This window comes from Balaenoptera physalus, assembly GCF_965194825.1.
Source record: "Balaenoptera physalus genome assembly, chromosome: 13".
Taxonomy (NCBI): Eukaryota; Metazoa; Chordata; class Mammalia; order Artiodactyla; family Balaenopteridae; genus Balaenoptera; species Balaenoptera physalus.
The window spans coordinates 72,636,387-72,652,483 of record NC_138892.1 but is presented as its reverse complement, the minus strand read 5'-3'; the positions used below and the strand labels follow the sequence as shown (position 1 = coordinate 72,652,483).

General features: G+C 37.5%; 1 protein-coding gene across 1 annotated transcript in view; it reads left to right on the top strand.

The window, feature by feature from the left end:
- PDZRN4 (PDZ domain containing ring finger 4) overlaps nucleotides 1-16,097 on the top strand; it is a 387,356-nt gene that overhangs the window by 39,261 nt on the left and 331,998 nt on the right. The gene's annotated exons all lie outside the window — the stretch shown is intronic.

The following is a 16,097-nucleotide window of genomic DNA, read 5'->3' as shown; positions in this document are numbered from 1 at the left end:
CAGCTAAAGTGTGCCAGGTTATACTTCATCTATTGACATATTCATAACATTATGTTTTGTTACCCTCTTCAAAGTTTATTGTATTAAACATTAATGCCAAGATTAATGAGTCAGTTATTTTCTGGGGTGTGGTGGAACTCTTCCTAAGCAGGGACACAATAAAATTACAGGCTCAGATGGTTTTAATGAAGAGCTGACCAAGTGATAGTGCTTTCATTGGGATTAAAGAACAAAAGAAAGAGAAAGTCAAGAGAATTTCTGTTCCATGAAGCATAGAATTATAGATCTTTTATGGTTATGGAGATCATCCCAATTTTATTGGTGAAGAGAATTTACGTTTGTTTCTTAGAGCAGTATATCTAATAGTAAAGATGGGACAAGAGGTCAGAATTCCTGACTTAGCTCAATTCACATTTTACTATGTAACAATTTAATTCCCCTGTCTCTTCTTTCTGGATCAATATGGATGATTCCATGTCATAGGGTGTTAAGAGACCACTGAGTATGGGGTGGGGGACCTGGAAACTTCACCCCTTACCTCTGAGTCAGGAGTCCGTGCAAGCCCTTGCCATTCCTCTTATCGATTTTACTGGATCCATTGTCTCAGCTTGTTTTGCGTGTTAGGTGTAACAGCTATTAAGGTGTTCTAGGATTTGGCATCTCATCTTCATTTGCATCATATGCCTTCTCCTCTTCTGGGCTATAGCAGAGCCAGGCACCTGGGAGGTAGGTGACCCTTGTCAACAGCATACACATGCTTCCACTTGTGTTCTTCTTCTCCTGCTACTTTCACCTCTCCAGGCATTCCTGCTGGTCTTCAGTTTACCTGTTCTGAGTCTCTTTCTCTTAGGACCTGGTTAAATGCTGCCTTCAAATGCTTGAGCTGATCATTTGACATTATGGTTCTTAACATGAAAACCTTGAAATTTTCTGAAAAACACTGTGTGTTGTATGCTGTTATGTGCATTATGAAATGAAGACCTTTCTGTGGTCCACTCACTCACGAACTTCATGGCTTTACTCAAATAGCATTTTCTTGGTGAGCACGTGTCTGACCACCTCCTTAATTGCAGCATCTCTCTACCCCAGGCACTCCCTGCCCCCCTTACCTACTGTTTCTCCCCAGAACACTAGCACCTTCTAATGGACTACATAATGTACTTTGCTATTTATCTTCTGTCTATTCCCTACTGGATCTAAAGTTCCTTGAAGGCATGTTTTGTTTTGTTTTGTTTTTTGTCTACTGCTAAGAACTCCAGAGCCTGAACGAGAGACTGTTACTTAGTAGCTGTTCAATAAAATTTGTTGAGGTAACTATATAATTATGGGGGCATGCAGCTTTCATTAGATTCCAAAGAGGGTCCATGGACTTAAAATAAAGGTAAAGAAACCTTGACTTAAGGTGTTATCTCATAAAGTAAAGCATAGACCTGCCTGATTTTAAGTGTTGTTTCAATGTATAAAACAGTGCAAGTCATAAAAATTTTGTCCATTTCTCAAATATTGGCCATGAGATTCCAGTTTGCAACCTATAGCTTGAAGTATTACTTTTGCCAGGCATATTGATATTTTGATAATGTTGAGGTTAGAAAAGTTAAGTTCCAAGAAAATACCAAATCATGAGTGGCTGACTACCATAATATCATGCACTGTGACTGAAGAGGAAAGACCTTTGCCCTCCCTCACCCATCCTCCCAGACCTGTCTCCCTGTAGTGAAATCATCGCCTGCCTTTCAATCACACCATTTACCCCTGAAAGGCCTATCTATAGCATTCTTTCTCATTCTTCTTGTGTCAGTCAAACCAATCTTCCCTTGACCATTTTGTATTTGCTGTTTTGCTATTTTATACACAAGTAGCTTGCCTGTTTGTATCATGCAGGTATAAAATATCCCAAATTGCAGATAGGTAGATGCATCTTAACTTTTCTCTATACAAATTTGTAGATTCAAAACCTATAAACCATCTACATATTTAGAATGAGAGCTGTTGTTATAGTAATGTCAGATTACTTTTCATAGATGGTTAATAAAATAAGCAAAATGGTGGATTTAAAAGATATCAGTGAGAAGTTTAGAGTATGAGATCTTTGTTCAGTAGTGGTAGAAGTAATTTTGATTTTGTATGAGGTTTGTTCTCTTTATCTCGCATCAAAGAGCTAGGATCCCTAGTGATTTTGAATAACCCTATTGCTTCTCCTTGTTTTGTCAGGGCCAATATGGAATTTGCAAATGACCTATCAAGCTACAAACTGGTATATCAAAGTCATCAAGATCTATAGTATGAACATATGAGATATATGCTGTGTGGTGTTTAATGAACAATAACCTACTTCTCTTCTATGTAAAATATGATAATGAGAAACAAAATATCCAGAAGTAGAGACAAAAGGGAAAAGCAAAAATTGTCTTAAAAAAAAAACCACAAATTATATCTTAAATAAGCAAAAAAAATTCACACACACACATACATACACAACATATATATATGTATATCACATCATGTATTCATCACAAGAGTTGATTCTGTGTATTATCATACACTAAAAATATAGTAGTTTTCAGAGAAGATATTTACTACTAGTACTATTTAGATGACTGATTAAACTATACAAGAAAGGTATTTGATACTATTTATGATATAAATAAAAGGATACGAGGAATGAGAGTCATCTAGATTGAATTAACATGGAGCCAGAAAGACTGAGCTCTATATCTACTTATTACCAACAGTTATGAACAGCTGTCTTCAGAATCTGCCAGAGCCCAGTGAAGATGTTTTCAAGTGTTTCTCCAATCAGATGAACAGTGGTAGCCATTCATCAGTACCTCACCATTTATGTCATCATAATTATCTTAAAGCACAGAAGGGAAATTCATAAGGGTTTCTTTAGGCCGAAGGTTAATTTTAATTAAGTATTGGGGCATAAGTCAGACTTACTGACTACAATATAATTTTTGTACTACTCTGAGAATTTGTGAGTATCCAAGAAAGTTCACAACAGCATTAGTATTATATGAATAGCCTGTTTAACTTGGATATAATAGGTCAAAAACAAAAACAAAAACAAAAACAAAAGAAAAAGAAAAACCTGACTCTAACCATACATTGTGAAAAGCCTTTTGCCAGGAAAAGAAAAAAAAAAAGATTGTGCAGTGGGTTAGACTGTTAATTGAGGGGATTAAAAATCCCCAGGAGAATTTTATCATCTTCCTAAATTAAAAGGCTACCTTTGTTCAGACTCTGTCACACTCAAGGAACTATGATGCTCTGATTTTTATGAATCAAGCAACTGTAGTGTCACTGACAAGTATAAGCCCGAGTTTTCTTAAAGGGAAATTGAAGTTCCTTTGAGTATGTCAACAAAACAATGTTCCTTAACACTTCATTGAACTATTTCTACAAAAGTCAATGTATAAAATGAGATGAGGTGATTTTCTTAATATCTGTGCTTTTATATGTAGAGCAAATTAAATATTTCCATGGAGATAATTTTATAGAGTTTAAAAATTAGACAGAAGGAGCGTTATGCTGGACTATCACCCTGGATGGGATTTTTTTTTTTTAACATCTTTATTGGAGTATAATTGCTTTACAATGTTGTGTTAGTTTCTGCTGCATGACAAAGTGAATCAGCTATATGCATACGTATATCCCCATGCCCCCCCCTCTTGAACCTCACTATCCCACCCCTCTAGGTGGTCACAGAGCACCAAGCTGATCTCCCTGTGCTATGCAGCTGCTTCCCACTAGCTATCTATTTTACATTTGGTAGTGTATTTTCATTGTCATTTGTTTCTTGGTATTTTTTGATTTCCTCTTTGATTTCTTCAGTGATCTCTTGGTTATTTAGTAGTGTATTCTTTAGCCTCCATGTATTTGTATTTTTTACTGATTTTTTTCCTGGAATTGATATCTAGTCTTATAGCATTGTGGTTAGAAAAGATACTTGATATGATTTCAATTTTGTTAAATTTACGAAGGCTTGATTTGTGACCCAAGATATGATCTATCCTGGAGAATGTTCCATGAGCACTTGAGAAGAAAGTGTATTCTGTTGTTTTCGGATGGAATGTCCTATAAATATCAATTAAATCCATTTTTTTTAATGTATCATTTAAAGCTTGTGTTTCCTTATTTATTTTCATTTTGGGTGATCTGTCCATTGGTGAAAGTGGCGTGTTAAAGTCCCATAGTATTATTGTGTTACTGTTGATTTCCCCTTTTATGGCTGTTACCATTTGCCTCATGTATTGAGGTGCTCCTATGTTGGGTGCATAAATATTTACAATTCTTATATCTTCTTCTTGGATTGATGCTTTGATCATTATGTAGTGTCCTTCTTTGTCTCTTGTAATAGTCTTTATTTTAAAGTCTATTTTTTCTGATATGAGAATTGCTACTCCAACTTTCTTTTGATTTCCATTTGCATGGAATATCCTTTTTCATCCCTTCACTTTCAGTCTGTATGTGTCCCTAGGTCTGAAGCAGTCTCTTGTAGACAGCATATATACGGGTCTTGTTTTTGTAACAAAAACAATTAAGCCAGTCTGTCTTTTGGTTGGAGTATTCAAACCATTTACATTTAAGGTAATTATCGATATGTATGTTCCTATTACCATTTTCTTAATTGTTTTGGGTTTGTTTTTGTGTGTCTTTTTCTTCTCTTGTGTGTCCTGCCTAGAGATGCTCCCTGAGCATTTGTTGTAGAGCTGGTTTGGTGGTGCTGAATTCTCTTAGCTTTTGCTTGTCTATAAAGGTTTTAATTTCTCTGTTGAATCTGAATGAGATCCTTGCTGGTTAGAGTAATCTTGGTTGTAGGTTTTTCCCTTTCATCACTTTAAATATGTCCTGCCACACCCTTCTGGCTGGCAGCATTTCTGGTGAAAAATCAGCTGTTAACCTTATGCGTATTCCCTTGTATGTTATTTGTTGCTCTTCTCTTGCTGCTTTTAATATTTTTTCTTTGTATTTAATTTTTGATAGTTTCATTAATATGTGTCTTGGTGTGTTTCTCCTTGGATTTATCCTTTATGGGACTCTCTGTGCTTCCTGGTCTTGATTGACTGTATCCTTTACCATATTAGGGAAATTTTCAACTATAGTCTCTTCAAATATTTTGTGTCCCTTTCTTTTTCTCTTTTTCTTCTGGAACCCCTATAAGTCGAATGTTGGTGTGTTTAATGTTGTCTCAGAGGTCTCTGAGACTGTCCTCAAGTCTTTTCATTCTTTTTCCTTTGTTCTGTTTGTTCTGTTTCCTTTGTTCTGTTCTTTTTCCTTTGTTCTGTTCTAAGACACTATTTTGTCTTCCAGGTCACTTATCCCTTCTTTTGCCTCAGTTATTCTCCTATTGATTCCTTCTAGAGAATTTTTAATTCATTTATTGTGTGGTTTATCATTGTTTGTTTGCTCTTTAGTTCTTCTAGGTCCTTGTTAAACGTTTCTTGTATTTTCTCCATTCTGTTTCCAAGATTTTGGATCATCTTTACTATCATTACTTTGAGTTCTTTTTCAGGTAGACTACCTATTTCCTCTTCGTTTGTTTGGTCTGGTGGTTTTTTACTTTGCTCCTTCATCTGCTGCATATTTCTGTCTTCTCACTTTGCTTAACTTACTGTGTTTGGGGTCTCCTTTTCTCAGGCTGCATGTTCATAGTTCCCGTTGTTTTTGGTGTCTGCCCCTAGTGGTTGAGGTTGGTTCAGTGGGTTGTGTAAGCTTCCTGGTGGAGGGGACTGATGCCTGTGTTCTGGTGGATGAGGCTGGGTCTTGTCTTTCTGGTGGGCAGGACTGGGTCCAGTATGTTTTTGGTTCTCTGTGAACTTATTATGATTTTAGGCAGCCTCTCTGGTAATGGATGGGGTCGTGTTCCTGTCTTGCCAATTGTTTGGCATGGGGTGTCCAGCACTGGAGGTTGCTGGTTGTGGATTGGAGCTGGATCTTAGCGTTGAGATGGAAATCTCTGGGAGACCTCTTGCCGATTGATGTTACATGGGGCTGGGAGGTCTCTGGTGGTCCAATGTCCTGAACTTGGCTCTCCCACCTCAGCGGTTCAGTCCTGACACCCAGCTGGAGCACCAAGACTCTGTCAGCCACACAGCTTTTGGGAAGTCTGAGGTCTTCTGCCAGTGTTCAGTGGGTGTTCTATAGGAGTTTTTCCATATGTAGATGTATTTTTGATGCATCTGTGGGAGGAATGTGGTCTCCACGTCTTACTCGTCTGCCATATTGAAGGTCCTCCTCAAGATATTTCAGACATGCCCATCTTTTTGGGCCGCCAAGGTAGGTGAACGTAAAGGTAGAGTCTGAGTATCTGAAATCGGTCAGGGTGAGGTCATAGCAGGGCCAGAGGTGCTCGAGGCATGGGGCAGCCCTACCGCCTGGATGGGATTTAATTCTTAGAGTTCTGAACAATTTGGTATGACATTCTTCTCCTTTACAAATTATAATTTTCTACCTGGAATTGGAAATAAACCTATTACCTCAATCAACTCCTGTGTCATGCAGGGCTTTATAATTTCCCCTACAGTATCTCATTTAATGTTTACCCTGATAAACGTAAGAGAGATAATGTGTATTATTGTGCTCGTTCAACTTGAAGATGATCACCTTGGGGTGGGTACTCATAAATGTGTTCAATGAAAGGTTGAAAAGTTTGCTGTCAGAGATCAAACAAGGAGTACCAACCAGGATTCTTAGACTGTTTCATAACCAAAAATGTCAGCAGCTTCAAGATCAGGAATTCTTGGTGCTTTGTAATTTCTATTATATCTGCTTTCCTATTTCAGAGCAGATCTTCTTTTCAAATAAGTGTGAGGTGTCTGTTAAGGTTGTACACTGTGTTAATATTGCTGGAACTAGGTTCCACTCTTTCTTTGTGATGACACAATGGCAATTTCAACGTCCATATATTTTTTTCTTAATAAAAACCTTGAAAAAAGCAATTGAGAAATTTACAAAACCCATTAATGATAATAGAGCAGTCTGGTTGCGCTATTAAAAGGTCAGGCTGTGACCTTTTCCTTGTCTTATTTCCTACCTATTATATCAGAGCATAGGAATAGATGCAGTGCTGGTATCTACTTTCATCCAGTTTCACATTATTCTTTAAAAGAACTCCGTAACCACTAGCACCATTGTTTTATCAGAATTTTCATTTGTGACCTTTCTTGTGCTGGGCTTTGGAAGCCTTGGGAACTCTCAGAGCTTGAGGCCTGAGAGACTTCCCATTTTATTCACCAACTTTCTTTTCCTCAGGGTCCTAGGTGAGGTCAGTGACATTCTTTGCATTTCTCACTAGGAGGATTGCTTTTTTTTCAGACTGGATGTTCAGGCATGACCCAACTTACACTTTTAGGTAAAGTTGGTGCACTTTGTGATTTTTCCCATTTCCACAAGTAGTTCTTGGCAATAACAGTTAGTGACCTGATTTTCATTGCTATGTCAGGGTTCCTCTATAACTGCACTGTAACTGATTTCAAAACCATCCCCCTCTCTTGTGGAGGCCAGAAATTGCAAACCTGATAATATTTTTAACAGAGTGGACATTGCTGCTGGTGATGTTGAATGCTCGGCCTCTGTGCACTGGTGCCAAATTGAATCTTGGAGACAGAGTTTTGGAGGAAGGAGAAATGAATAGCTTTATTGCTTCATCTGGCAAAGGGGGATACAGTGTGTTCCTGCCCTCTGAAAACTTTGTGTCCCAACCCCGGGAGGATTTGATGAGAAGTTTTATAGCAACTGTTCAAGGATGCGGTTGTTGTTAAGATTAGCGTGTGTACAGGGTCTGCACTCCTTCAATCTGGTCTCAGGTAATCTTCTTGATGAGCTTCTCTGGTTCCTGGCCTCAGGGGGTTTCTTAGCTGCTCCTTCCTTGATTAGCAACTGTTCGAATCTGCCCTTTGGAACTCAAGGAAGGTCATGGAGGCTGGATTCTGTTCCCTACAAATGAGAAAATGGGGGACAGAAAGGATTCTGTGCCCTGGGGCCCCACAGGCTCCTGCTTGGTTTCACTGGGCAGACCATTATGCAGCACAGTTTAAAGTGGGAACCCCTCTGCTTTAATGTGACCAGGTAAAGTACATATGCCCGGACTTCCCTGGTGGTGCAGTGGTTAAGAATCCTCCTGCCAATGCAGGGGACACGGGTTTGAGCCCTGGCCCGGGAAGATCCCACATGCCGCGGAGCAGCTAAGCCTGTGCGCCACAACTACTGAGCCTGCGCTCTAGAGCCCGGGAACCACAACTACTTAGCCCGTGTGCCACAACTACTGAAGCCCGCACACCTAGAGCCCGTGCTCTGCAGCAAGAGAAGCCACCACAATGAGAAGCCCGGGCACCGCAACAAAGTGTAGCCCCCACTCACAACCACAACTAGAGAAAGCCCATGCGTGGCAACGAAGACCCGTAGCAGCCAAAAATAAATAAATTAATTAATTAAAAAAAAAAAAGTACATATGCCCTTCCAGTGTTTGTTAAGGGATGGTGCATCCCATGTACAAGTAGGAAGCTTTATGCCATGTTGCGTTAAAGGACACATGTATCTATGATTTTATCAACTGTGGATTTTTTACCCCTGCCTGTCTTCTCAAACCCTCTCCTTATCACTGGATTTTGTCCAGACAATAGAGCTATAATAAATATTAATTAGCCCGAAGAAAGCATAGTTAGGAAGGTGCATCTGCTGCTAAAATGTAAAATCAAGATCATACAGTGCATTCCAAAGGAATTATTTGTGCTTTCTGGGTTACCACTACACTGGATTATTTTTATTTCTGCTTCCCTCCATTGGCATATAGTCAAAATATTGACTGTATCATTACTAATAAGTTATAAATGCAGGCTATTATGAATTAAGATGGCATATTGTAATAATATGGTGGAATAAATAATGTCCTATTCTGCCATCCTTGGAAATGGTAGATTGCAAGTAAAGTATGTTTCATCTGTATCAGTGGACTTGAAAACCCTTCATCTTTTTCAAAGTTATTTGTTACTTAAACAGTGTTTTGATTATTTTAGACATTTTCAGAAAAGTAGATTTTGTCTTTCATTTCCAACTCTTGTACCTGGTTTTATTTGTAACAGTCACATACATGGTAGTTCTTTTATTTTTACACACAGCTGATCTGTTTTTACCCAGGAGACAGGAAAATCTGTATCTCAGCCACATTAAAAGATAACAGTATACTCTTTGTTTTGTCTTTGAGCTGTCTAATTCTTCTAGGGTAAGATTAAAGTAATTTCTGACACCTCCTCCATGGTTTAATGGAGTGTGTAGGGGTGTGTGTGTGTGTGTGTGTGTTTTTTCAAAAAAAAAATACTGAAGAGAATAGAACAGAACTCCATTCATGAGCATGCATTGCTTCCATTAGTTGCACATTCATCTTAAATGAAAAACACTGATTAGGGCTGAGCAGATACAGAGAATTGGGAGCTGATTTGGACTTGATAAGCCCTTGAGCAACCAGACTGCTCTATTATCATTAATGGGTTTTGTAAATTTCTCAATTGCTTTTTTCAAGGTTTTTATTAAGAAAAAAATATATGGACGTTGAAATTGCCTTTGTGTCATCACCTTTAAAAACTCACTTGTTGGCATGTACATTGCCTTATTTCCCAATGACACTACTTGTTGCAGAAAGGATTGGATTTACTGTGTTCTGATCTAAATATAATAGCAAAAAAAAAAAAAAAAATGGCAAGATATTTAACTTGCTGATCTATTTAGTTTGACTCCTCTGCTGTCAGAGTTATGGTGGCATGCAAACAGGTTTCCCTGGAGGTATAATTATTCCAGAGTGATGGTTTTTCCTGATCACGTACTGAAAGGTATGGCATCTTTTCTTAGACTTTATAAGAATTTACTTAGTCATTTTTCTGTTTAAAATTTTATTATTGTTTTTTACTTGATAGTGTATGATGGAGAAGCCTAAAGCTATGATTACATGGACCCCCCAACCCTAGGTTTGCTGCACGACAATGAGCAATTCTCACACTTTTTGAGCTGTGATTCCTTATTTGTCAATTGTAGTTGCTAGAATAAATCTTGAGTTACGGTCAGTTCTACCAAGAATTTATGATTCCATGAAAGGAAATGGAAAGTCTTAGTGTTGAAGTTATTCTGCAAAATGCAGGGTAATTTTATAGAAATGTTTTCAAAATACTGCGGTACTGCTTATCACTGAATTAAAGAAGTTTATTACATTTGAAACTGTGGGAATTATAATTGTTTTAATAAGATATTTATTGAAAGATGTATCTGTATTAATTCTTTGTTTCTTAACATAGACATAAACATTTTGACTGTTTCTAAGAGGCCATTTTTAGAAAAACACAGAGGTGTATTATGTATCTGTAGCAGCAAGCCCACTTAGATTACAAATCTGCTCGAAAATTGCATTTTAAGAAGCATGTGTTCCAATTTAAATCCCTAGGTTTTGATGAAGTGCTGTCTTTATCTACTATTGCTAAATATTTACTTCCATAATAAAACAGGTATAAATTGATGCCCACGTAGCCTCTCCTGCCCCTCTGCATAAGGATGAGAAAGAGGGGGAGAGTGCATTATTATATACTCCTTGATGAACATTCAGTGTGAAAAAGATCCCTATGCTATTTTCCCATATACTGTGTTTGAATATGTAAGGGTGTGTTCAATAACTGTGTTATCAAGGCCTAGAATTTAGTAACACCTTACTACTAATTTAGTAAGCAATTTACTTAGCTTCTAAATAAAGGTACTCCTGTCCTTACATGTTTGGCACATGAAGAGATGCATAGCCAAGAAATAATGTCAAGATCAAGCAAAGAACCCCTCTTTGACTGGACTCCATGACAGAGCAATATTGGCCCTATGAAGAATATCCACTTTAGTGAATTTGCTCTTCCTTGATTAATAGAATCCTCAAGAAGCCAAATATGGGGCACCATAGGAAAGCATTTTAGATAATATATCCTATTAAAACTCCAGAATTCTAGGGCTGTCTGTAATTTCATAATATAGTTAAACAAGTATTTTTAAATATTTTAAACAATATTAATAATTTTAATATTTGAATGAGAGGAAATGTGAATGAGCACAAGTGAATAAATATGAGTAAATATTTTAAACAAATTACATGAACGTGTAATATAATATTAATTATGTAACAGATATCAATATTATAATTTTATTATTTAGGGGGACTAATAAGATCATGGTATTTTACAAAATTATTTTGGCAAGTATTTTGGCAAGTACTGAGACCTGTAATTTTCTTTATCTTCAAATGATGTGGAAAGAGAGTAACTTCTGTGAATTCATTCAGTTTGGATTCTTATGTAAATTATGAATATGAGCAGCCAGGATTAAGAGAGAAACTCAAAACCTTCGGTCAGAAAACCATCTTAGAAAAGTTTAAATATACTTTTCAGAGCTTCAGAACAGAATCCCAGGTCCATGGCATAGGATATGGGTGAATATCATTCGTGAAGTAGGACTTTCATAATCACAGTGTAAAAGAACTCTTGCAGAAAATATTAAATTTCCATTTTATCCAACAAATGTAGGCATCTTACAAGAGAGTTCCTTTAATGGTGGTTTCTGGATTGCTGGGATGAGGGAGTTGTAGTCACACATGAGTACATAGGAAGCCTTTGAGGTTCACCTGTACATGCATCTGCGTCTTAGACAAGATGGAATAATCACAACCACAAAAACCCTAATGGACGATGTTTTCTTTTCTGGATTCCTCTTTTGTTGTTATATAAATGTGTCCTTTAAAAGTTTCTTGAATCAGAGCTGTATTTTCTAGCTCATTGAATCTCCTGAAATTGGAGATGGTTATTTAACCCTATGACAGATGGAGACAGCCTGTCTCAGCCTTCAAAGATGAAATGTGAATGAGCACAAGTGAGTAAATATGAGACTAATTGAAGTGGACCGACTGAGAGACCAAGGAATGGTGCATTCCTGGCACTCCTCAGACCCCAGCTTTGAAGCCAGCCACCAGTCTGTGTAAATGACCCCACTAACCTACAACGGAAGGGGTTAGAAGGTTACCTAAACACACAGTCCTTTATAAGTCTATTAGAAACACATTTAGACATTAGTATTCCTAAATATGTCTGGTCTGTCTTATCAATTATAAAATAAGAATTAGGAGTACTGATTTTAAGACGATCACTACAATTTTATGTTGTTCAGATAAAAACTTTTAGTGTTGTACAGTTGAATATTAACTCTTTGACTTGACAACAATGGTAGTATTTCAGGCCCTACCACCTTCTCACCTGAAGTATCAACACACCATTTTGTTCCTTTTGCAACAATATTGCCTTCCTGGGAAAATAAGAAAATAGCCAAATAATGAAACAAAGTTGCAAGCAGTATGGTTCAAAGTCTAACTTATAAATTGTAGCATTTCATAAATATGTGTTAAACCAGTGAAGAAGAGAAACAGTTATGTTAACCAGGGCCACAAATTCAAAATGCCTAGAAGAGCCAGGAAGATTCCACTTGGGGAGTAAGTTGATTTGCACACACTGTGCATATGAATCGTGAGAACTGTGAGAAATTGGACATGTATATTACTTTATACGTATGTGGGCCCAGAAATGCTAGACTTTCTGTTCTTTGTCTAAATTTGTGTATAAAACGTATCAGTTGTTAAATGTTGGTTCAAAATTTTTTAAAAACCCTCTATGGGCCAAACCACACACACACACATATATATGTGTTTTCAAGGCCCATTCGGCTCTGAGGCTACCAGCTTGCAAGCTCTGATCGGTGTATAAACACACACAGACATAAAGCTCTGTGGGTAGCAGGCATGTGAGAGATGATACATGTTTAACTGAGTGGAACATAATCTGGCATCAGAGGTACAGGCTTTCATTTTCAAATGTATAATACTCATTTTTTCATGACTGAATTTTCAAAAGTCAAGTTAAAGCTATGTTAGATATATTCAACTATGTAAATTAGTAACTTAGCCATTTCAGGAATCAACATTGATCCTAGAGAAAATAAACTCTAAATTCATCTGAAATATTTTTTCACAGTCCAGTTAAACCATGTTTACTGAGTATCCAGATTAAAAGGCACTGAAGAGGTGATTGAAATAGAGCTCCTAACCAAAGTAGTTTGCAATCCAATGGATGAGAAAGACTAGCTTTAATATGGCACAGATAAAGGCAAATGTACAGATGTCATGAAAGAGAGAAAAAATGATCTCCTTTGTGTCTTCATAGTACAAAGGAAGGAAAGATCAATTCTTTGCAGAGGTCAAAGATCAAGGAAAGCATCCTGAAGGAGGTGGCATTTCAGATGCATCTGAGAGAGTATATCATTGCAAATTTCCAAATTCTTGGGCTGAGCGATGGTAAATGGTCTGGCCTGGCTGGAGCACTGAGGAACCAGAGTGTGGGGGAGTGGGAGGCTAAGTTGGAACAGGACTGCAGAGGCCCTTGAGTATCATATTGGCACGTTTGGGGATTTTTTTTTTTTTAATAATTAATTAATTAATTAATTAATTAATTTTTGGCTGTGTTGGGTCTTCGTTTCTGTGCGAGGGCTTTCTCTAGTTGTGGCAAGCGGGGGCCACTCTTCATCGCGGTGCGCGGGCCTCTCACTATCGCGGCCTTTCTTGTTGCGGAGCACAGGCTCCAGACGCGCAGGCTCAGTAGCCGTGGCTCACGGGCCTAGTTGCTCCGCGGCATGTGGGATCTTCCCAGACCAGGGCTCGAACCCGTGTCCCCTGCATTGGCAGGCAGATTCTCAACCACTGTGCCACCAGGGAAGCCCACGTTTGGGGATTTTATGCTGTAGAAAGAAGAGACCTAAGGACTTTTAGTAGGTACAGTCTCTGTGTTAGAAGCTAGTGCTGGTACATTGTAAAACATGGATTAGAGATGAAAGAAGAGACTGACAACAGAAATATCAGTTAGGAGGCTATTTCAATAGAGTAGACAACAGATAATGAGGACTTGAGCTGTGTAGGGACAGCAGGACCTGAGGGACCATGGATGTGGTGTCAAACTATATGACAGTCCAGGGACTGTTTTTTCTTTCTTGACAACACTGTCATTGGAATAAGTTGACCTAGATATTAGGTTTTTTTCTTCTCACTGTCAGCTCACCATTCTTTCTGGATTTCAGCATATGCAACTAAATAAGGAAGAAATTATAAGACTGTGGGTATTTGGATTTTCCTACATAGTCAAAAACAAGTTCTATTTTCAGCTTCTGGGCATAGATTCTTTTATAAATGGGATTTATTGAGGAGGGTGGACAAAAGGAAAATATTTTGTTCTGCTTTTATTATAGGCTCTAAAGTTGGAGAACTGATAATATTTCAAATGCACACACAGGTAAAAGTTAAAATATATGATAATATAGATTACAAAAACAAAGACAAGGATTAGAATTTCCAGAACTAACTTACATCATCAACAAAACAAAACATGAAAATGAAAGCACAATAAGGCAATATCATTTTGTAATCACCATACCTTCTTGGTGATGGTTTCCCCTTGTAGATACTTCTTAGGAAAACTAGAAATCAAGACCTTTCACATGAACAGAGTATACAGTCCAGAGACCATTGAAGAAATGAAAATATTATTTATAATACTTTAAAAAGAAATCTAGTCCCTCCTTTTTCTTTATGAAATGGAAGTATAAATCATCTGGTAAAATTAAGATCACTAAAGATAGTCATATTCAGAGTGAATATCTTTATGGAGCATGCTATAATTTGGCCGTATTAATTGCTGTAGGTGTTCAAATAAATGTCTGAACTAAAATGTTTCATAATTTTATTACTGTTATTAGTATGTGTTGCTTTGTTATGAGTGGTAAAATAGTTTAATGCTTCAGGGCACAGAACTGTCACCTGTTGTTTCCCAATTTTGAAATAGTGTGATGACACAGGGAAGTAGTTGCTTTCTTTATCTACTGTGTTCAACTCATGCACCAAAAATTAATTTGAGCACCTTTTAAGTAAAAGGTGCCACATGCTATTGGGGTTATGAAGGTGACAAAAGAAATACTGAATAAGTGATTTTCAAGAATTTTGGGTTTCTCTGAAGCTTTAGAAAGTCAGACTAGCTTCTCTTATAGCTTTTTGTTTTCTGCGAATTCACTGGGCAGCAAGGGTACTGGAAAGGCTAGAGGAATGAAAAGAAAAGGTTATATAACTTAGGATTTTGAAGAATATAAAGAAATTCTTAAAAGGACAAATCTTAAAAATAAAGAACAATCATAAAGCTTATTATTGAGCTTAGAAGTTTCCAGAGGAAAAGACATCCAATAGTGTTTTAAACATCTATAAATCCATTATGGGGCTAATTTTTCCCTTTTAGAAAATTCTAAAGTGTATATTTGGGAGAAGGCACACACTGCACGCTAGCACACTGAGCAGGTGACAATTCCTCTTGCTGAAAATGTGGCAAATTGTACTTCACATTCTGTTCTTGCTCGCTGCTTTGAAAATTTGTAAGTACTGCGATGATAGTTGAATTCAAATTAATTGTAAGCATCTGACAAGTTTCTAGCAGATAGTTGCCAGAGTATTTTTGTGGGTGATCATTCCTAAATATTTGTTTCTTGTTACCCCATCAGCAACATATCGAGATGCGATTCTCACATGTGCATCTGAGGACCATACCAGGCCCCGTTTCAAAAGTGAAGGGGTATAATAACTGCAGTTTGTCAGCACCATCCTAAAAAGTAAGAAGCTAAAATCTAAACGTTGGAGGTGCTTTAACTGGAAGTAGCTAAAGAGCCAACTAATTCACATGTCGATTGTAGTTGCTTCAGGCTGCCAAGGGGCTGCTGTTATAGTGAAGACAGTAGAACATCAACACAGGCTGCAGAGTCAACTAATTGCTCACCTACCAATTCTGTATAGATTATACAGTCTTAGAATGGATGAAATTCAGTGTCTATGCCCTCCTCTCCCTCCCCAGTGCTTTTTTTTTTTTTTTTAACATCTTTATTGGAGAATAATTGCTTTACAATGGTGTGTTAGTTTCTGCTTTATAACAAAGTGAATCAGTTATACATATACATATGTTCCCATATCTCTTCCCTTTTGCATCTCTCTCCCTCCCGCCCTC